The sequence below is a fragment of the Gorilla gorilla genome, chromosome 6 (genome assembly GCF_029281585.2).
Source record: "Gorilla gorilla gorilla isolate KB3781 chromosome 6, NHGRI_mGorGor1-v2.1_pri, whole genome shotgun sequence".
Taxonomy (NCBI): domain Eukaryota; kingdom Metazoa; phylum Chordata; class Mammalia; order Primates; family Hominidae; genus Gorilla; species Gorilla gorilla.
In genome coordinates, this window is record NC_073230.2 from 123480100 (window position 1) to 123502779 (window position 22680).

The 22680-nt window shown below is 34.5% G+C and overlaps 1 protein-coding gene across 28 annotated transcripts in view; it reads left to right on the top strand.

Annotated features, from left to right (window-relative positions):
- Nucleotides 1-22680, top strand: part of FOXP2 (forkhead box P2) — a 603320-nt gene that overhangs the window by 448151 nt on the left and 132489 nt on the right. For 2 of the 28 annotated variants that reach the window (XM_063708045.1, XM_063708044.1), the window contains exon 2: nt 619-676. The gene's annotated coding sequence lies outside the window, so the exon portion shown is untranslated. 28 annotated transcript variants of the gene reach the window in all.

Genomic DNA, 22680 nt, shown 5'->3' on the forward strand with positions numbered 1-22680 from the left:
AAGCTTGAGTGCCAATTGTAGTAGTGATTTCACTTTCATGTATAGATATCTGAATATATGTATTTGAAACATGTTTACATAATCTCATTACATGAAACACCAATTGAATAGGTGCAATCAGCAAGTACATTGATTAATGGCATATTGATGAATAATATATAAAGATTGTGATGCAAATGGGAGCCAATATTAACTTAAGCATTACCAGATGTTTCTGCTTTACATTCTTACTGTGTATCCCAGAAAACATATCCTAATAATAACAGCCAAAGACAGCTTCTCACTTTAATTTGTTTTATTTATTTAAATCTACTCCTAGCACTTCCTAGACTTGATATGTTCATAGTGATCCATAATGAGGAAAGTTAGCCAAAAGAATAATACTTAATCCTTTCAATTTCATGAAACTAATTTTCAGTTTAGAAAGAGTAAGTTAACACATCACCCCACACACACACAAATGCCAACATGCACATACACACATGCACACTTCCATAATCTGTAAATTTAAAAAAAATTTTGTAAAATACATTTTCAATTTTCTAGCCTATGACAAATCTACTTAATTTAGTTTAGATATGAAAATTGGTCGCATTATTGTTCTTGTTACATTTACAGCCATGAGACAGACTTGTGGTTCTTCAACAGCTGTGCAGAGCAGAGACGTAAATTTAAGGTAAATGCCATTGCTTTGCTATCTTAGATGAATATTAGTTTTTAGCATTGTAATCACTTCCTTCATTGTAGGTTAATATATAATATAAAGTTCTCCTTTCTAATAGGTAATTGAATTATAAAATTTTTATAATTCTGTCTTAAGAAGTTCAAGAATGGAATAGTAAAAAGCAAAAGAGAATTAAACTTGGGGGTCTTATTCTGACTCTGCCACAAATAGTTATATAAGTTTGAGGAAGTTACTTAACATCTTTAAAATAAAGACATTGGGCTAACTGATGAACAAGATCAAGATCTTAAATTCCATGGTTAAATATTTATTTTGTTTTCATTTTGAAGTAAGTGAGGTATCTTAATTTTTCAGGATTGGGTATATCTTGTTGGATATTAGCTTATGAAGTAAGGATTATGTTTTTGTTTGCTTGGTTTTTGTTACAAAACATTTGTTTATTAACGTGCCTCATCCAGAAACCGTGCCTTGGAAACAAAGAATTAAAGCCCATATGTATGGAAAACCATTGTGCAAATATAACTCTGTATATCTGAGGAAGCTTTGTTTTGTTTAATGCCTTTAAATATTATAAATTGAATTTATGAGAATGTAAGCTACATAAAAATTATTTAACCAATGTATTTACTTTAATAATCTACATTGAAATGTTTTGATATAATGCAACTTAACATTATTTTTACTTTACTATTTCATTCCAAATTGTTAAAAATAACAAAAGCTGACAAAACCAGAAATTCTACAGTAAACTAATTATCAATACTGAAATTCCATATCATATGTAAAAAATCAAGAACGACTTATAAAAGTTTATAATTTGTAAAATATTCTGGAGGAAAATACTAACATATGGGATATAGAATCAGGCGTTACAAAATGTATTTTAGGAAATGATAACATTTTATTTATGTAGCGATAAAGAATGAAATTGAATATTTCTTTTTCAATATTACTTTTAAATATAATATAGAAGAAGTGGAGAGAAGCTGAACCACATTTTATTCCAAATAAAAGCAGCATTGCCAGAAAAATTGAGATACGGGTTTAAATAGAGCGATCTATTATGATGCCAGAAATTTAGAAATAAGTTTTTAAAGATATTCTTTACTATTTATATTTTCTGTGTTTTGAAAAATGAACAGGGGGTCTAATACATTATTTCTTGATCATAAAAAAAGAATTTAATTCAAATACTGTTTACAAGAACAGACTATGTCTTGTGTGGCTCTTATTTTCCCATTCTAGTGAAGAACATTTCTTAAAAGCAGCATGAAATAGGCAAATTTAAAAGAATGTTATAGAATACAATTTTTGTTAAACTATGATGATGTTTCTATCCATGACCAGCTGCTCAAGGCTGACACCCTGTGGAGGAGGGTCTGGGACATTGAGCTCATTACTACTGAGCATGCTTGTGTGGAAAACTTACCGTATGATCTACTCATGGCATATAGAAGAAAGAACCACGTGTTTTAGATCTGAAGCCTGCCCTTGCCATTAATAGGGCTTTGGATAGAATAACCTGATCTCTTTGGAGCCTGTTTCCTCATCCCTAAAATAGGAATAAAGATACCCAACCTTTCAAGATTGCTGTGAAGACCAAAAATTATATTATGTCAAGTACTTACCATAAATCCTTGGATAAGGAGTTAATAAATAATTACCATTACGCTAGCCTCCAGGAAATTGGTATTTAATTCAAGGTTACGATATATATTCTATATCATAGCATTTGGCCGTAATTTGTTACTATTCCCAGCTATTTCAATGATTTGAAGTATGCCCTTGTTGTAATTTTGTGTTTTAAAGAATACTAGAGTGTTTTCCCCTGCTATAGGCTCCCACCACATATATACTTGACACTCTCCAAACATAAACTTATATTTTAATGTTTATCTTCTCTATTAAACTGTAAGCGATATGACAGCAGGAATCATGAATTCCCTACTCTTCTCTAGTGCCTAGCACAGTGCTTGGTGAATAATAGAGCTCAATAAATAAACTTGTTGAAACAATGAATAAGGAGGAGATTGTGCTGAGTGGAGCAAAGGAGGAGATTTGGAGGAGGAAAAAAACATTCATTCATTCAGTATAAATTGAGTGATTATTTATCATGTGTAATGTCCTCAGGGACTTATGACTTAGTTGAGGAGATATTCAGAGTTGCGCACAAATAAAAACATTATTGGCCACAGTGGATGTGCTGTAGAAATGGGAAAAACAGAAAGAACAATAAGCATTTAAAAAGGAAAATTAACAATTCAGGCTAAAAGTGGTCAGGGAAGACTTTGTAGAGAAGGTAGCATGTATGTTGGGCTTAAAGAAAAGGAATTTGGTAGATAAAGGAATTTTTGATGGAGAATTTTTTTAAAGATGTCATCAAAGATGTAGACATAGGAAATTCTGAGATCTGGTTAGGCAAGTGTAAGTAGTTTGTTTTGATCAGCCTAGAGATATCATACTAATGGAATAAAGAATGGGTTGGGGGTTAGAAATACACATCGCTGATTGTATAGAGCTTAAAATGTCAAGCCAAGAAGTCAGTATTTTATAGATTGGGTAGAAGGGGCTATTAAAGTTTTTTGATGAGGAAGTGAAATTATCAAAGCAGTGGTCTGTGAAGATAGCAATGGTACATTTGGAGGATGTTTTCAGGGAAGGGAATTCTGAGAAACCTGGAATAAGGATAATCCTTTAAAAACTATTTAGGTTGGCATGATGATGACTTAAGCTTTAGACATGTTGAGTTTGAGGAGATGGCAAGACAAGAAAGTAGAAATAGCTAGCTTTTAGCAAATTTGAAAGAAAGCTTGAGAGAGGGGTCAAGACTAAAGAGAAACATTTGGGGAACAACACAGAAGTGATAGATGAATCCATGGTAGTAGAGGAGATTTCTGAAAAAGGTAATTTGAAAAGAGGAGCTCAGTAACATTAACATTTTTTTAGAGCGAGAAGAAAAAGGAGAAGAGACAAGAGGGGACTAGAGCAATCAAATTAGCATTGGATTTATTAAGGAAGGTCAACAAAAGGGGGAGTTTATAAAATTTAAGGCTTTTCAGCCACATCAAGCAATGTCCACAGGAAGGAGAACATTTTTGCATAAACACTTTTTAGTTGATTGCAACACAGATACTTTTAAATCCCCCTCATTCTTCATCATTCATCAGTAACTCTTAGGATCTGCAGTAGTAATGTGATCAATAATGAATAGAGAAAAATCATACTTTAACATGGATGATAAATAGAAAATAGGGAATTAATAAATGTACTTTTGCTTCTCAGATTGCAGTGAAAGAAAATGTATGTTGCATATATAATACTGAACTTCCATAAATTAAATATGGAAGAACTTTGCTATCTAGGAGGCCAAATTTTCGCTTTTCTTAGCTACCCAAGCACTTGCTTCTTTCTGTAATCCATTAGGATTTTAAGTATATATTCCCTTGACTTCTCTACCTTAACTAAAGTGAGAGCAAGAAAGAAATAGAACATTAATATTGTTATGGGAGCTCTCTATAGGATTTAAGACTTAGGCTGTGAATTTTATCTTAAGACGTTTGAAAGTGTTATACAAGCTAAATTGAATGACAAAGTGAAGAACAGTGTCAGCACATGATTAAAGACAAAAAGTAAATTATTTTGAAATTTACTTACATTTAAGATTATTTGTGTTTCCTCTGTGGATTCTATTTATATATTTCTATCAACCCACCTTCCACATTTCTATTGTTTTTCTTAAAATGTTTCTGCTACCTTCACCTTTTCTACTGCTTTCTTTTCTCCTTTACCATTTTATTTTCTTCTCTCATCATGTAATTGTGTCTATTTTACTTTATTGCTGTCTCCTTGGTCCCATAAGAACACAGAAACTTTAAATATCTGTAACTATCTAATTCTATCATGAACCTAAAAGATATTCTAACATATCATTTTACTAACAAAATAAAACTGTGCCCATTCTTACAATCAAGTATCTAATATTTAATTCTTGTCTTACACCAAGAATAGTTTGTGCTATTTAAGTTGGAGTTTCAATAGGAAAGCACTTCTCCACTTGAGTATCTCAGCTACTTAGAAGAACCTGGAACCCTAAGGCTTTTTCCTTTTCTTTTTAGTGCTAGAAATCTCCTGTTATGACATTTATAGTGGCTTTTTAAAAAATTGTCATCAGAGTGGTTTCATTGTTCCTTAATCTTTTGGTCTGCTTTTTCAGAAAACCTATTACAAAATGAATATTTAAACTAGAATTGCTTGGGATAGTTATATTAAATGGTCAGTTCTTCTAAGAACATCTAAGATTGTGCTGATTGTGATTATTTTAGTAATGCTGAATTTGGAAGCACAGCATTTGGAAAGATGAAACAAATGTAGAATAATTTTTTTTTTTTTTTTTTGAGGCAGAATCTCACTCTGTCACCCAGGTTGTAGTGCAGTGGCAAGATTTCCTCTCACTGCAACATCTGCCTCCTGGGTTCAAGAAATTCTCCTGCCTCAGCCTCCTGAGTAGCTGGGGTCACGGGCATGCACCACCATGCCCAACTAATTTTTGTATATTTAGTAGAGACGGGGTTTCACCATGTTGGCCTCGAACTCCTGACCTTAAGTGATCCACCCACCTTGGCCTCCAAAAGCGCTGGGATTATAGCATGAGCCACCATACCTGGCCTGTTCTTTCAAAATATTTAAGTCACCCTATCTTAATATGAAAATCATATAAACTCATTACAAGAATCTAACATGATTTTAAGTTAAATTATGTTTGGTCACTAAGTTCCTTTTCCCAAAGGCACTTGATAAATGCTAATAAATTACTATAGTATAGTGGATTTTTCAAAATGAAAATTGTATTCTCTGATTATATGAGGTAGAAACCACTCATAAGAACTAATTATAGTAGAATTATAGTAGACCCTTGACATTCACAATGTGTATACCCATAGATCTTCATGAATCCTCAAATTAAAAAAAATTTCCATTTCAAAAATTTGGTGAGGTTTGTGCAGACTTTCTTGTATACTGTCGTTGTTTTGAACCAAGCTACCATTGCCTTATACAAAGTCTAATACAAGTTAACAACTTTAAAAATTTCAATAAAATTTGCCCTGTGATTAATTTTAAATTTTCAAAAAAGAGACATTTTTTTACATTATAGGTTCTCCTACATTAGTGAGGTAGATAACAGCAAAGCTACATTAGTGATAGAAAAATCTATATGAGTTTAGGAATTAGGTTATGTGTGTGAGAAGTCAGCAATCTAAAGACCAGATCAACTTTTTAGCTACTTGATTGTTTCATGGCTTGAAGAACTGCACAGGTGCAATGTCTAGAGACTTAGAGATTACTTGTAAATAACCACACAAATCCATAACATCTATGAATTTTAAAGCTCTATTCTAACAAATCTTGCCGTCTCTCATCTATGTTCACCCAAAGTGAACAAACAAGTATCCTCTACTTTCCTTGTTATTTTATTGAAGACTTGAGAGAAGTTCCCTGTCTTAAAATTTTTATCCTCTTTAATTGTAAATCTCCACTGGCATCAATTAATTACCGGGAAGTGTTCCTTCAGAGTAAAAGTTGCCTAGCATGTTTTTTTCTTTTTCTTCTTCATTTTCTTTTTCTTAATAGAGACGAAGTCTCACTATGTTGCCCAGGCTGGGCTCTAAATCCTGGGCTCAAGTGATTCTTCTGCTTCAGCCTCCCAAGTGTCAGGATTATAGTCATGAGCCACTGCACCCAGCCTCTAGCATGCTTTTTAAGGGAATAGGGAAAGGCCATGTCTTGAGTGTGAAGAGACCTCTCACAAATATTGAGTAAATCAGTAGAGACTTTAATGGCCATTCATTGTTTCCTAGTTTGGTTCAGGGATTCTGAACTAAGGATTTTATGCGCCCCCACCCTGCCCCCACCCAGTTAGAGAGCCTCTGTCTAAATCCAGTTAAAGGTCTTGAATCACATCAAGCTGTGGCTAAAAGTATTTTGGTTTTTAAGTTTGTCATTTGATTGTGCCTATTTTTACAGTTTTAAATTTTATCAGTAAAGACACAGAACCTTTAATACCTAATAGTTAAGCATTTTGATAACACAAAATACACAGAAAATTCCTTTGCATAGTATATAAATCCTTACACTTTTAATGCTAACACTTGCATTGCTGTAAAAGCTGCCACCTTGACATCTTCTACTGCTAGTGCTACTGCACGTTCTCAAGTGACAAACCAAGGAACACATTGAACATTATGATGTGCTGACATGAAGAAATCTGTTGTCTCACAGAAAGACTGTAGCAAATTCTTGGATAGAATATCTCTGTAAAAGCAAACAAACATAAAAGACAAAATTATTCTCTCTACATTCTACCTTCTTCCCATAGAATCCAGCATTTAAAACATATTAACTGGTGATTAAACTATGACTAAAATTATAGTTTCTCAAAATCATGGCCATCATTTGAAGTTTTCCTTCATTTCAGGAGAATTTATTTTCCTTAATCAATAACAATCACCACTGCCATACACAGTCTTAGAGGATGTTTATACAATTCATTTTCAAGTCTAAAAAATTACTTGCAAGTCTTATAAAAATGGAGATCTTGGGTCTATCCCAGACTACTGAATTAAAATTGAGGAACGAGGGATGGAATCTTTGGAAATAAAGATACTTAAAACTCTCCAGGAGATACAATACAGTTGGCTTACAGTACAGCTGGCCTACAGAGTAGTATATAGGAAACCTGAACTATTCTCTTTTGGAACAAGAAAACAGTGAACCCCAAATTCTATTAATATGCTATATGATTTTCCCTCTCTGGGATTCAGTTTTCCAACCCTTGCAATGAAAAGGCTCAACTAGTGATACTTCAGGTTACTTCCAGATGCAACAGTTATTGAATCTCAGCCCAGCACTAACTTTTGTTTGTTTATATATTTATTGTCTAAATCTGAACTAATTAAAAAGGATTCTGAGCAGGTTTCTTGAGATGTCTCTCTCTGATCAGCCTTTTCAGGATCATTTCCAACAATATTGTCAGAATTTTATTTTTACTATTATGATTTCTTATGTAAAATCTTCAGTAAAGAACTCATTCCCTTCTTATCTTTAATTTTTTAAAATAATATCTGCATCCTAAACTCCTCAGTATATATCTGCTACGCTCAATGGGCTTCCCTTTGGTATTAGAAACCTTAAGAAAAAATTGATTGTATAGTATCAATCAATAGATTGATAGTTGTCTGCTGCAATGGCTCTGGCACTCTGATCTCATTGTCCATTACCTGGTTTTTACATGTTATATGAGCTGCAATATCAAACTACTTATAGTTACTCAAACATCGGTTCATGTCTCCATGCAGCTGGCCTTCCCTTCTTTTTTCTCAATAGGGCTTTCTTCACCTTTTCATCTAGAAATCTTTTTTGCATCTTTTAAATTTCAATTGTGTGTCAACTACTTGGTGAAGTCTCCTTTAATATCCTCCCCATCCTCACCAGCACACACACACTATGTGGAATTAATTATTCCCTTCCATATATTACTTATATGTCTTGTCAATGCATCTATTCTTATATGTATCACACCGAATCATAATTACTATAAGCTTCTTGAGGGCCAAGACTGTGCCTTATTCATCTTCACATTTCCACTATCTGGCCCATCATAGGTTTTCCATAAATTTGTTGAGTCTATAGACCAGTGTTTGTATATAACTCTATCAAGCCCCTCTTTTCTCCTAGGCTCCAGATGTGTTTTTTCACTTGCTTACTGGGGCATCTCAACCTAGATCAACATGTTCCAAAGTGAAGTTATTTGTTTTTCCTTACCCAGTCCAATGTTTTCATCAGCTTTTCCTGACACCATTCTGTAGACTCCAGCCATTAAGCCCTTCTGATCTGTTAGTGTCATATTCCTGTGCCCTAATCATGTAAAAATTGCCCTGTTCTTCAACCCCAGCATGTCACAAAAGGCTTTTCATAGACTGGTGCTATGCGCCATCATACACCTGATACATTACAACCATGACTTAATCCTTACTGCTCTCCAAACATACTATTTATTTGTTCATTTATTCATTCATTCATTCATTCACAAATGAATAGGTTATTTTACATATGCCAGGCATTTTGCAGGGCATCATTAACTATGCAAACTTTGATACCAACTTGTTTTTGTTCCTGCTTCTCATCTGTTTAGAAGGTCATTCCAACACCCCTTATCTGATTGGCAAACTCCTACACATACTTCGAGGCCCCTAATCCCTGGAGTCTTCTCTGATGCATCAAAAAGAAAAAAAAATCCCTCCTCACACAAGTGAATATCCAGAATTGCATTTTTATTTTATTATCCCAAATATACTAGTTACAAAGATAGATTATAGCATATTTTATTACAGTTATCTGATTACTTCTCTAGCTCAATCGCAGACTCTAAATCCTTTCATGTCAGAGATTGCATTTTATTCATGTTTATAACTTCACTTCTTACCACAATGCTTGACACATGGTAGATGCTAAATAAAATTCTTGCCAAATTGAATTGGATTTTGTAAACTGTACTGCTCCTTCTCCGTCCTATAAGACTACAGTATCACTTCCATTCAACTGATGAAACAAGTATTAAAGTATGATAATTTATCAGGTTATCTGTTTTTGTAGAAAAAAACTTAGAAGCAGATATGAATATCATTAGAAGACATGATTCAGGTCACGTTACCCAACTCTGTCATATTACTACTTTGTCTGCTTCCGTTAGGCAGGCTCTTTATGAAATACTATGTCTAATGATTCCTTTTCTTGGCTAGATAGCATATAACATACTTTTTTAGCAATAAAAATTGATTCTTTTTTATCTTTAAATATTTTCTTCTTTGATTCTATCTTCTGTTTTATGAATTTTATACACACATTGTTTGCTTACAATAAATCCCTTACTTCCTACCTATTTTCTGAACAAAATATACTCCTCATTGCTCTATATTAATCATGTTTTTAATGCTACTACATATCAATGATACTTTCACTAGGGAACCAGAAGTGAGATACCTGCTTGAGAAAATGGTATTAGAAATATATGTGATTGGCCCGGCGCTGTGGCTCACGCCTGTAATTACAACAGTTTGGGAGGCCGAGGTGGGTGGATCACGAGGTCAGGAGATCAAGACCATCCTGAATAACACGGTGAAACCCCGTCTCTACTAAAAAATTACAAAAAATTATCTGGGCGTGGTGGCACGTGCCTGTAGTCCCAGCAGCTTGGGAGGCTGAGACAGGAGAATTTCTCAAACCCGGGAGGTGGAGGTTGCAGTGAGTTGAGATCATGGCACTGCACTCCAGCCTGGGCAACAGAGCGAGACATCGTCTCAAAAAAAAAAAAAAAAAAAAAAAAGAAATATATGTGATTACAAGTAAGATGATGTGAGGATTTCTCAAATATCAAGAAACTATACTTCCTACATAATTTATTGGTATATAATTTTTATGATTTAATTATATCTATTGCCTTAGCCACGTGACTTATATATGTTTCCACTATAATATTATCTAAATTTACTATGAAGTTTATTAGCTACTCTATTTAGGATTGTAGATTTTATCTTTGTCACGAAACATGAACTCCATAGACAAGTAGTCCAGAGCTGACTGGTACAACTGCTCAAGGATGAGACAGAGGACCAAGGTTCCTTTTAGCTAGCTTCCTGCTCTGCCCCTATGTAGCTTTTGTCTTCATGGCCAAAAGATAACTCTCCTTCCTCCAAGCATTATGCCCATGTTTTAGGCAAAAAGAAGGGAACGACAAAACAGAAAGGGCAAAATAAAAATAGGTGCAGACCAGCTGCAGCTGTCCCCTTTAATAACCAGCTTTCTCAGAAGCCTCAAACAGTGACTTCTGTTTCTCTTTCACCATCCTGAACAATATCATATGAATACCCATCACTTCAGCTGAGTCTATGAAGCTGACCATGTTTAGTCAGGCACTTTGTCACATTGAACAAAGTTGGGGCTCTTTTGGTAGAGAAAAATGGATGAATTTTGGGGCAAACATCTAGCAACTTCTGCCACCAATAGTTTACCAAATATATTAGTACTGACTCATGGGACCCTAGGGATATGTGAAAAGAGATGTTATGACTTGAAATACTTTAGTGAAATAAATTTTGTTTGTTTTTTTTCTAGGAAAATTTAGAAATATGCAAACCTGTGTATTAATGTGACTAAAGTTCAGTGGGTTATAGGGTTTTAAGTTTTAATATTTTTATTTATAGTTAAAATGTTATTAAAGACTCAGTATATACTCAGCACTAGGTAAAGCACAATACAAAGTAAACTATGCAAAGATGATTCTTTCCCTCCAGGAAGTTACTGCTGAATGTTGGCAGTGCTGATGAGGGATTCTGATGGAACATATGTAAGCAGTGGAACAAACACTGGATAGTTTAACTAAATGAAACGTTTGCATATTTTGCAAGTAGAGAAGCAAATGTTTTTTGAAGGGTGGGGAAAAAATCACAGAAGAATTTTAAACAAGTTCAGAGCAGAAAAATGTTTCATTTAGCTATTACATATTAGATTCTGGTATCACTGGAACGCTTCAGAAAGTCTTAACATTCCTCCCAGCTGCAGTGAAGTAAGACATGTTCCATAAATTCTCTGTATTTCCTGCAGCAATTACTATAACCACCTATACTGCAAAAATTGATACTTTTGGGGTACCTAGAAGAAGGTTCAAGGAAACCTTGCTTTCTCTTACCCCAAACTTCCATTGACACATACTGCTGTGTTCTACGTTCCAGATACTTTGCCCCAGTAATCATTCATTTTGTTCCCACATAAACCCCAAAATTGATTGGTACTGTCCATATATTCCTTATGAAGAATCTGAGAGCCAGAAAGTTTTAGTACATTTCCCAAGTACCTAGGGTCAAACTTCAGTTCTGTCCGATTACAAGGTCTCTTTTTTCCCCCACCCTTTTCAGGGTATATTTGAAATAAATGAATCATATCCTTGGGAATTCTTGGTTTGGGGGAATAGATGGAGGACACGAAGGGCAGAAATGTTTTATTCTGTAAAGGCTGACATCTTATTGAAGGCTGCCCCATTCTGGAGGATGGAGGAAGAATGTGAGGTCTCTATGCTATATGTGACTCTGCCCAGCCAAACCAGGATTATTCCTGGACATGTTTGTCATCACTTCATCCAGGGCACCATGACAATAAGAATTAGTCATTGGTTTGGCCCTGAGATGCTGTAAATGCATAATGATTTTTAATAATCAGACCTCTCATAATAGGTCTTGCATGCTTTCCAGTAATTATCCAGGATGAAATTAAAATGAACTTAGTCCATCTTTTTTAAACTTGTGGTTTGTGGAATTTGTGCCATTGGATTTTGTCTTTCAAATTAAAAAAAAAATAGTATAATAAACTTTTCTCTAGAGAAATACATTATAAATGTGGAAAACAAATAAAATAGGCCAATAACGACATCATTTTTATTCTCTTAGCAAAACTGTTATGAAAGGTTTGTCTACCTGTTTTTATCAGTTTTTCTTTTATGTGGTTTCTTCTAACTTTAATTTTAATGTTTATTTGCACTAAGGCATTTTGTGTCTCGTAGGCCAGTAAGTTAAACTCCTAATACCAAGGCAGGTATATGGTAGACTGGGTGCAAGGTAATGAGGAGAGGGAAATATGTTGTACATTGAGAGCTCATCTTCCTTTCTTTTCTTTTTTTTTTTTTTTTTTGAGTTGGAGTCTCGCTCTGTCACCCAGGCTGGAGTGCAGTGGTGCGATCTCGGCTCACTGCAAGCTCTGCCTCCTGGGTTGACGCCATTCTCCTGCCTCAGCCTCCTGAGTAGCTGGGACTACAGGCGCCCTCCGCCACGCCTGGCTAATTTTTGTATTTTTAGTAGAGATGGGGTTTCACCGTGTTAGCCAGGATGGTCTCGATCTCTTGACCTCGTGATCCACCTGCCTCGGCCTCCCAAAGTGCTGGGATTACAGGCGTGAGCCACAGCACCCGGCCTCATCTTTCTTTTGAAGAAGGTATTTCTTTCTTCCTACCTCCCTCTCTCCCACCTTTTCTCTCTCTCTTTCTTTCTTTCTTTCATTACACAAGTCAAAAACAAACAAAAAATCAGCCCACTGTTTAATCTGGTCTTCAAGCTCCATATTGCAACCCCTTTGTTAAATGCTAGAACGTTGAAGTTATTCAATGAAGTACAGAAATACATATACATATGCATGAGACTCTGATACACTCTAGTGATTTCTGGTTCCTTGATGATGTCAGAACTTGTTGGAAGCAATGTGCATTATGGTAAAGTTCTTGATGGAGCACTGATAAATGGGTTACGCAGTGCTAAGATGTATGTTACCATCACTAAAGAGTCAAAATAGCCTTAATTTACAGTATCATGCTAATGCAAATTACTTTAAAAGAAACATCTGTTCTAAGAATAATTGATAGTAAGCAATATTTTTTGAGAACCAAATAAGAAATAATTATGTAAGTGTTTGATGTGGTTATGTTATTTGGCGTTTCCATACAATAATTTCCAATACTGCTAGACTAAAGCAGAAGTGGCTAATAAATCTTTTTTTTCTACCTTTTTGCTTGATATTCCATACAAGTAGATATTTATGTACTAGAAAGAGAGTTCAGGAGAATTGTAGAAATAAATTGAAAAGCTAATCCACAGAATTTCATGTGAAACAAATGATTATCATGCTCCAGAGGAAAAACCACAAACTACACACAAAACAGCAGCATGATTTGCAAAACTCTTTTACAGTATTTCCATGTATTAGAATTTATATTCTCAATCAATCCATCAAAGAAACATGACTAAATGCCCTCGGTATGTTAAACACTTTGCCAGGCAGACACCAGGTACCACAGGGGATTCAAAGATGTTCCTATCCTCAGGGAGTTGACAATCTGGCTAGATAAAAATTCAGAATAATAACCATTCTTCTAAGCCATTTTAAACAAAACTCGTGGTTTGAGGTTAAAAAAAAAACTGCTTGACAGTTATGGCTTTTTAGAGTGTTCTATGGAATAAATTGGGTTTCTCTTTTTTGTGTTTAGTGAATTACCCATCACTTACAGATGAGCAGAATAAGCTAGTCTTCATTTTTCTGCCTCCAGAGGCTTTGTTTGTGGTTCTTTAAAACTTATTTAGGTCTGAGTTCCAGAATTTAAAAGGGATATTTAAGTATGAAAACAAGTCTGAGGTAAGTAATATGATTAGAGGTGATTAAAAGGAAAATGGGAGAGTATCACAAAAGGGTTACCAGATATTTTTTAAAAAAAGAGAGAAAAATGTAGAAAAGTATTTTAATAATTTTTTTACATTAAAAAGATTATCATGCTAAGAGCAGCAGGTATTTATTTTTCTTCATTACTGAGACTAACACTGGAGTAATAGGTGCTGTTTTAACATGAGAAAAATCAGAATACTTGTAAGGTGGACCCTCATACTAGCAAAGGTATCTAAGAGTACGTTTTATGACAGATATTTATAACTACTGTTCTTTGTTCTATTTGAAAATAGCCTTATTTCTAGTGATTAACAAAACAATATGTGCTTTCAAAAATAATCCAGGCAATACAGAAAACTATGAAGAATTGAAATTCACTTGAACTTCAACCTCCCACTGATACTGTTAACACATATTTTACATTGATGTTATCAGAATTTGTGCGTACATTCATGAGGGATCATCATGCCAGGCTAGAAATGTACGTAGTTTCATATTTTGTAGCTATTTTTAAATGTGAGATTGATGTTTAGGGTATAGCTTACTTTAGGACCATGGAAAAGCAAGAACATGTTTTAAATGACCTGCTGGTATTCCCTTCATGCTTTATAATAAGGTAAGAGATCAGCCTCTATTTGGGAGAGGCACTGGGTTCAAGGTTTGACTCCACCATTTACTGACTGTATGACCTTCAGGGGGGCAGTTCGGTTCTATCGCCTCATTGCCTTTTTCTGTCAACTGGGAAGACGTGACTCAAGCTCTAAAATTTTGTTATCTCAATGCTTTATTATAGTAAAAGAGTATACCTTCTCAGTAACATATATTTACAAAAAATTATCCTTTTTTATGTGTTATATGCCAAAAGTTTTAACTTTGATAATGAGTTAGTTTTCCCCTTATCAGCAAAAACAAGAAGAAGCAAAATTATTTTAAAAGTTGGAAGTTTATTACTCATTTATTCAGGTTAAAATATTCTGATACTCGGAGAAAAAGTGAAATTTGTTGTTGGATATAATACAATGTCCATATTCATTACATACTTTATTCCATTATGTTCCACATACCCCTATGACATGCCAGCTTATCTGTTTAGAGTACTTTTCTGTGTGTTCAATTATATATGTAAGGGTTTTAATGAAGAAAAATAAAATAAGGAATATTTAGAAATATAATTATATAGAGGTCAGGACTGTGAAAATTGCTTTTCTCACAATCACTATAACTTAGCTTTATCGCCTAAATTATATAGTAATAAAAATTGTTTTTATACTCCTAGAGTAACCAGTCTGTTCTTGGTAAGAGATTGCAATACATTTATCTAAATAGAAAATAGTTCTCTCTCACAGTCACTTTTGAAACAGTATTTCCCTAGTATGTTTGAAGCCATGTGTGGAAGCATTTTAGATACTGTGAAATTAAAAAAAAAATGGCAAAGTATTTTAGGAAAAACCCTTGATCCTATTTATTTATCGTAATAGCTGCTCTTCATTCAAACAAACATCAGTGAGTTATGGAAACGAATATAGAGCTGGAGTTAGGATACCCAAGTCTTAACCTGTTACAAAATGCAAGCACTTGGCAAGTTCTTTAACTCTCCTGAGCCTCAGTTTTCTCTTACGTGATGAGGATTGCTGCATAATATACATGAAAATGTCTTAGAAATGTAAACTTCAATTATTTTGTTTAGTATTTTATTTTTCACATACTATGTGAGCTCTTGTAAAAATAAAATTCTGAATGAAATACTGAACTAAGAATTCAGCCATTTAATGTTTACCTCTTCAGACTTCAACATCACTTAAACACATTGACTTCCTTTGTTGCTCCAGTTCATTACTGTACATGCTCTCATTAATTTTTCAAGAAATAAATAACATCTTTAGAAATCTATAACTTCATTTTCTTTTCACAATAGAAGATTAAAGAGAGACAGTTTTGTTGACAGATTACATCTTATATTCCACCAGCTAGAATCTAGCTGAATAATTTAAGTATATGAACTAGAAGAATATGTAACAATAATAAACTGACTTCCTTTTGATAGCTCTGAGTATGTTTGAATACACATAAAAACAAGCTGGATCCTTTAAAAGATGAAAGTAAAGTTCTGTTTATTAAATTTTGAAATATTTGCTAAACATAAATGGAATCCAGTTTTGAAAAAGGAAATATCAAAAAGATACCACAATGATCTATGCTGCAAACACATTTTCAGATAATCTATAGAATTTTGCTCTGTTCTTCATTAACGGATTTGCTATTGATCCTCTGATTGCATTCCTTATTGATGTTTTCTAGGTATATTTTTATTGTGCTTTTAAATCTTTTTCATATAAACAAAATACATGTTACTTAAAAACCTCTAGAAATAAAAATCTGTATTATTATGTCAATAACAGAGGATACCAAAAATGTAAGGGATAGCATTATTTGGTATTATGCTTATTCCTCTTTAATATTAACCAAATTTTAAATATGGCTTCTAAAAATTTTTACCATTTTTAGGGTCAGGAAACATTTAAAAAATAAAATATCTTCAAAACATTAGATGTATGGATTACTATTTGGAACATCCAAATGCCCTTTCAGATTAGTGTGATATGATTTGTCTTGCAGCTGCTTCAAATTAAGAACAGGTGTAGAAAACAGATTATGCAAATACTCATATTAATGTAATTGTCAAATTGGTGTGTTTACCATTGTGCTTTTAAAGAGTAGACTGTACTCCTATTTTAAATGTAAATTAGCTTCATTCTTCAGAGCAGCTATTGGCTAATGAAACTGGGTTCTGCCTTAGAAATGAGTAATTTCTAATAGACAGTAACATAGTTCTAAAATTTGACATTTTCTTTTCCAGTAAACTTATTTATATGTAAAAATGACAATTCTGTATTATTTTTAGTATGGGTATAATCATTATGATTTTTTGAAAATTTAAGTTGATTCTGGACTACTATTTTCTTTTATTGTGGTAGGTAGTGATTACAATGATAGCTTTTGATCTCCTAACATATTTTCTAATTTAGAACTCATATTAGCTTTTCATCTTTATAGATCTAAACTGTCAATAAATTCTTTCCAGAAATTGCGTTACATTTATTTTAATACTAATTTTTTTCATAGCATCTAGTTACTTTCAATGGTATTTTAATGTTAAAAATGCTTAAATTCTAATTTTGGTGTTTTGCCTTTTACTACTAGTTCATCCACGTATCTGTATGATGATTTTGTGATTGCCTAATGTCAGGGTTCAGACACTTGTATCTAAAAAAGGGCTTTCTCTTAGTCCCTGGCTAGTCTTCTAGGCTCTTTAATGACAAGTAGTATGAGTCATCATATCTACATGCGTGACTAGGGCCAGCGAAAAAGAAGACCAAGGAATCAACCAGAGAGGTTTCACAAGTCAGATGTTCCCATTACTTTTTAAATACTTTTTTCTCTAACAAAACAGAGATCCTGAAGCATTTATAATTTTAATTTGCTTTGGTAGCGTATATTTAGTGCTTACTTTGTGTACCTGGTAATGTGTTTATTTATGCTCTTTCATTTCACAGAATAGGCACCTGAGGCTTAGAAAGGTTAAATTACATTATCTACAGTCAAGTAGCTGGTAGTTTGAGCTGGAAGTGAATTCAAGTCAGTCTGATTCGAAACCATGTGCCTTTTACTCCTTTGTTACTGATAATATAGTGCCTCTTAGTTGCTGTTCAGGTTTTTCATTTTCATTTTTAGAAAATGAGATCAAAGTAATGACAAGGGGATGACAAGGTATTACATGTGAATATTATCTTTTCTTGAATGTCTTCATTTTATGAAACCCAGGTATATTGTTTTGTGGTTAAGATAGAGCAAAGGGGCTGGGCACAGTGGCTCATGCCTGTAATCTCAGCACTTTGGGAGACTGAGGTGGGCAGATCACCTGAGGTCAGGAGTTCAAGACCAGCCTGGCCAACATGGTGAAACCCCGTCTCTACTAAAAATACAAAAATTAGCCAGATGTGGTGTTACATACCTGTCATCCCAGCTACTTGGGAGGCTGAGGCAGGAGAGTCGCTTCAACCCAGGAGGTAGAGGTTACAGTGAGCCAAGAATACACCACTGCACTCCAGCCTGGGCAACAGAGCAAGACTGTCTCAAAAACAAACAAACAAACAAACAATTAAAAAGAGAAAAGGAAGGGATGAAAGTTACATGGCTCCACCATGGAGGGGATCTCCATCATCACTACGAATAGAAGATTCTACAGGAATGACTCTGAATCTCTTTATTCCCTTGTCTTCTATACCTCCCTCATCTCTACCTGTCAGGAACCACTGTTGACATGGCAGTGGACTTGGTAATGAAATTACATGTTTACTCAGCAATATATGAAATAACTTTTAATATGAAAGAAAAAGCAAATGGCAGTGATGGACTACTACTACTGGAGTTTTTCTTGGCATCATGAGAATTTTCATGTCAAATGGTAAGAATTTTTTTGCTGGAGTTTTAGTTTTTAAATCACTAGTCCTCTTCCTCCAGGTTTCCTCCCTCTACATCACATCAAAGTGAGGAGGGGTAAGAGGCTTATGGGGACCAAATCATAATCAGAGATGCCAACAAGCCTCTGTATATGCTACATGCAGTCTCTATTCCTCATTTATCCTTATTGGCAAGAAAAGGAGCTGCCACTGAGACCAACACCAGATAAGCAGAAGCTGATCCAAGGGCTGCTGCTGCTTCCCCTGCAGGGATCAGAAAAGGAACTACCACATCTTCCAGTCCCTGCATACATTCCTAGGGATGATCATAATCTGAATTGCTCCCCCCTAAGGAGTAAAGCATACAGTAAAGGAGATGCTGGTACTTTGTGAATTTGGAAAAAAATTATAATATGATAGTGTTTTTCTTTACATATAATAGATATTGCAGTGAATCTTCATGCTTCATTCATTGAATCAAGTTCTAATCCAAAAATACATTCCAACGGAAAAGACCACCAAAAAGTAATTAAAGGGTTTGCCTCATCCACAAACTCTGAGGACATCCATGGTCAGTTCTTCTATGAAAGCATAATACCCTATATAAGCACAGCATTTATTGATGCTGATAAGCTTTCTGATTAAGTTCACAACAAATGCACTTCAGAATTATTTTGAATAGTTTTTTTCTAGTTTATTGCTTAAAAGTATATCTCTGTAAGAATATCAGCTACAGTGAGATTTCTATTAAGAAAAAATTAGTAACTTTAAAGATCTTTTGTATTGTTTTTGAAAAAAACTGTAAAACAAGCTAAATGCTATATAATACATCTACTCTGTTACTATGCTGTTTTATTCTGCCTACTATATTATTTTCCTTTTTTTAGCAATTTTATTTTTCATTTCTTGAAATTAATGTGTAAAATACAGTTTTTACATTAAGCAAGAAAGACTTTTGCTTAAAAATTAATAAATCTCTACATTAAATTCTTGGGCTCAAACCCTGTTTTCATACATTGTTGAACAATGAGTCAAGGTGGAAAATCTAAGGTTGTTCTGTGCTCAGTGTCTTGATTTGAAATATTCAGAATATAGACTTACTCAGAGATTGGAAGCTGGTTTAATATGTTGTGCCAGCCATCCTGAAAGCCATTTCAGTAGATTCTGTACCCTGGCATTTGTTTTAGAAATAATTGCATGCAAATGTAGTTTTACATCTGTACTATGTCTCTTAATCCTAACCAGGCATTTTCCATTAGATGTAGTCTGAAAATCGCATTAAGACAAACATATATCATCTGTGAAATTATGCTCTGAATGCTCTAAATAGGAAAGGGGCAATATTCATGTTAAATGTAATAAGAAGTATTTTTTTTCTGACTCCCAAATTTTAAAATGTCCATTTCACTTCCTAATTAGTGCTGCATTATAAAATTGAGTTAAGATTGTCTGTTTTCAAAATTTTCTTATTCAGTTTATCACAAAACTTTCCTACAAATGAAAATGTACTACCATGTCAAATTATTTTCTTACTTTGTGCTTGGTACTACAAAATTTATTTTTGTATCTCTAATGGCAATGCAATTCAGATAAGTTATATTGTAGTACTCTTCTGTTCTCAAAAGCAGAATTTTGCAACAAGAATTTTGGCACTGAACTGACTTTCTTTCTTTCTTTCTTTCTTTCTTTCTTTATTTATTTATTTATTTAGAGATGGAGTCCTGCTCTGTCGCCCAGGCTGGTGTGCAGTGGCCCGATCTCAGCTCACTGTAACCTCTGCCTCCCGGGTTCAAGCAGTTCTCTGTGTCAGCCTCCCAAGTAGCTGGGATTACAGGTGCCCACCACCACACCCAGCTAATTTTTGTATTTTTAGTAGAGATGGGGTTTCACCATCTTGGCCAGGCTGGTCTTGAACTCCTGACCTCGTGATCCACCCACCTTGGCCTCCCAAAGTGCTGGGATTACAGGCGTGAGGCACTGCACCCACCCCTGACTTTTAATATACTAGAGATTACTAGTGTATTTGAGGAATCTAAGAAAGAATATTAAGTAATAAAACACGTATGAAGTCATAGGGTATCAACTGGAAGAAAGAGGAGGTAGAGTTTATAGAAACAAAAAGTTATTGCTTGCCATCAATAAATTACCATTAAATCTTTATTTAAAACAGTATCTTGTCTCATTCTGCATTCTTCGTAGTTACTTCTTGAGGATAACACTAATAGGACTCCAGATATGTCAGAAATCTTTTTATGTATTTGACGTTTCATTTATCCTCCAAGAGAAAAGACAGGTGGTGTACACAAAAATGAGAAATCTGAAGTTCACAAAGGCCACTTTGCTTTATATGGGGCTCTTGAAGAGCTGGTTTTTGCTTCTCTTTCTGTCCCCAACCCTATCCTACCACCCTTCTTCCCTAAAATTAATTTGTTTGACTTTATGGGACTGTCTCTGCTTCTCAGAATACATCAGGGGGTCAGACACCTTCAAGCCTTTATGATGTCTACTTCTTTAGTCTTAAATGTTCTTCATCTTTACCCCACCCCGTCTCCATTTGTATACTAATGTCCATTTATTCTTACCTAGAGTCCTTTATTATCTCATCTGCCCTATAAGAACCCTTTCTCTATGCTTCCTTTTCACCAGTGCATACGTCTGTCATAGTATACTTAATATGAAACTCATCACTAATAGTTTGCCTTCCTGATTTGTCTGTGCATTCTTGAGGTTAGTGGCTCCTAACTTGACTTTGCAGCTGATTCTTAACCTAGTGGTTGGTGTTCTGTAGTGTCCCACAGAACTGAGATGGCAATGTATACATTAAATCTCTTTGTTTCGTCTATTAAATAATTATTATATATGTTAAATTTTTTTCTTTCACTCTCCAAATGTTCATAAGAAATCCAGCTACCTATTTTTTTTCAAAAACGCTTAAACTCTTGAATAAAGCAAACATGCATACAAGTAAACAAAAATGCAATAGTCCATAAGTACTCTGCAGGGATATCTCATGTCAGAAGCACCTGTTGACTGCTGCCCTCATGCTCTCTCAAAATATAATAACTATATCACTTACAGGAGCACTATGCACATCTTTTGTTTTTCAGTGACTTTAGACACATGAAAGATACTTGATTAGCATTCCTGCAAATTCAAGTTGTATATGTACACAGTGAACAAGTGTAGATCTTAGCCTGCTCACAGACAACAGCCATGTCATCTGCTCTTTCCTTGATTTCAGCCTTACCTATCTGTGGAGACAGCCTGGATTCTGGATAAGAGGTGTCCATATCCTCTTTCTATTATTGGCCTCTACTGCGATTTCTAACAAGGGTGCCAATTAGTGCCAGCTATGATAGCAGCTTTTTGAAGTGAAAAAGAAGGGGATTGACTAAAAACAGTGTGAAAAATCTGAATTTGACACTGTTATATTCTGTAACTCTTGTTAATTCCTTTTTAATCTGAAACTATCTTATTTTGGCTGGGTGTGGTGGCTCACGCCTGTAATCCCAGCACTTTGGGAGGCCAAGGCGGGCAGATCACGAGGTCAGGAGATCGAGACCATACTGGCTAACACGGTGAAACCCCGTCTCTACTAAAAAAACACCACAAAAAATTAGCCAGGCGTGGTGGCCGGCGCCTGTAGTCCCAGCTACTCAGGAGGCTGAGTCAGGAGAATGGCATGAACCTGGCAGGCAAAGCTTGCAGTGAGCCAAGATTGTGCCACTGCACTCCAGCCTGGTTGACAGAGCAAGATTCCATCTCAAAAAAAAAAAAATCTCATTTTAAAATTAATTTAAAATCTTACTTTAGGAACGTCAATGGATTTAATGGGTTAATATAAAGTACTTTAAAATCTCAAATCCTTCAAATACCTATGGTGTCTGCATTGGGACACTGGCTGCCACTAAACTTTCTTTGTTAAGCTAGCCTTTCTTTTAATAAAAAGAAAAGTGTTATTTTAAATTTAGAATCCATTAAAGAAGAAAAGTGGAATGAGTATATAGTGTTAAATTATGATAAAAACAAAATATGCAAACACCCATTAATAAACTGTGCTGTGTTGCTATCTTGTATTTAACCCCAAGTTTTATTTTGCCATTTTTACATATTAAGTTGTGCTTTGTACAATGTAAAGTCTGATTATACAAGCTGATATTTTAGGGATGGAAGAATATATTTATAAAAGTGAAATTGTGGCCAGGTGCAGTGTCTCCCACCTGTAATCCCAGCACTTTGGGATGCAGAGGCGGGTGGATCCCTTGAGGCCAGGAGTTTGAG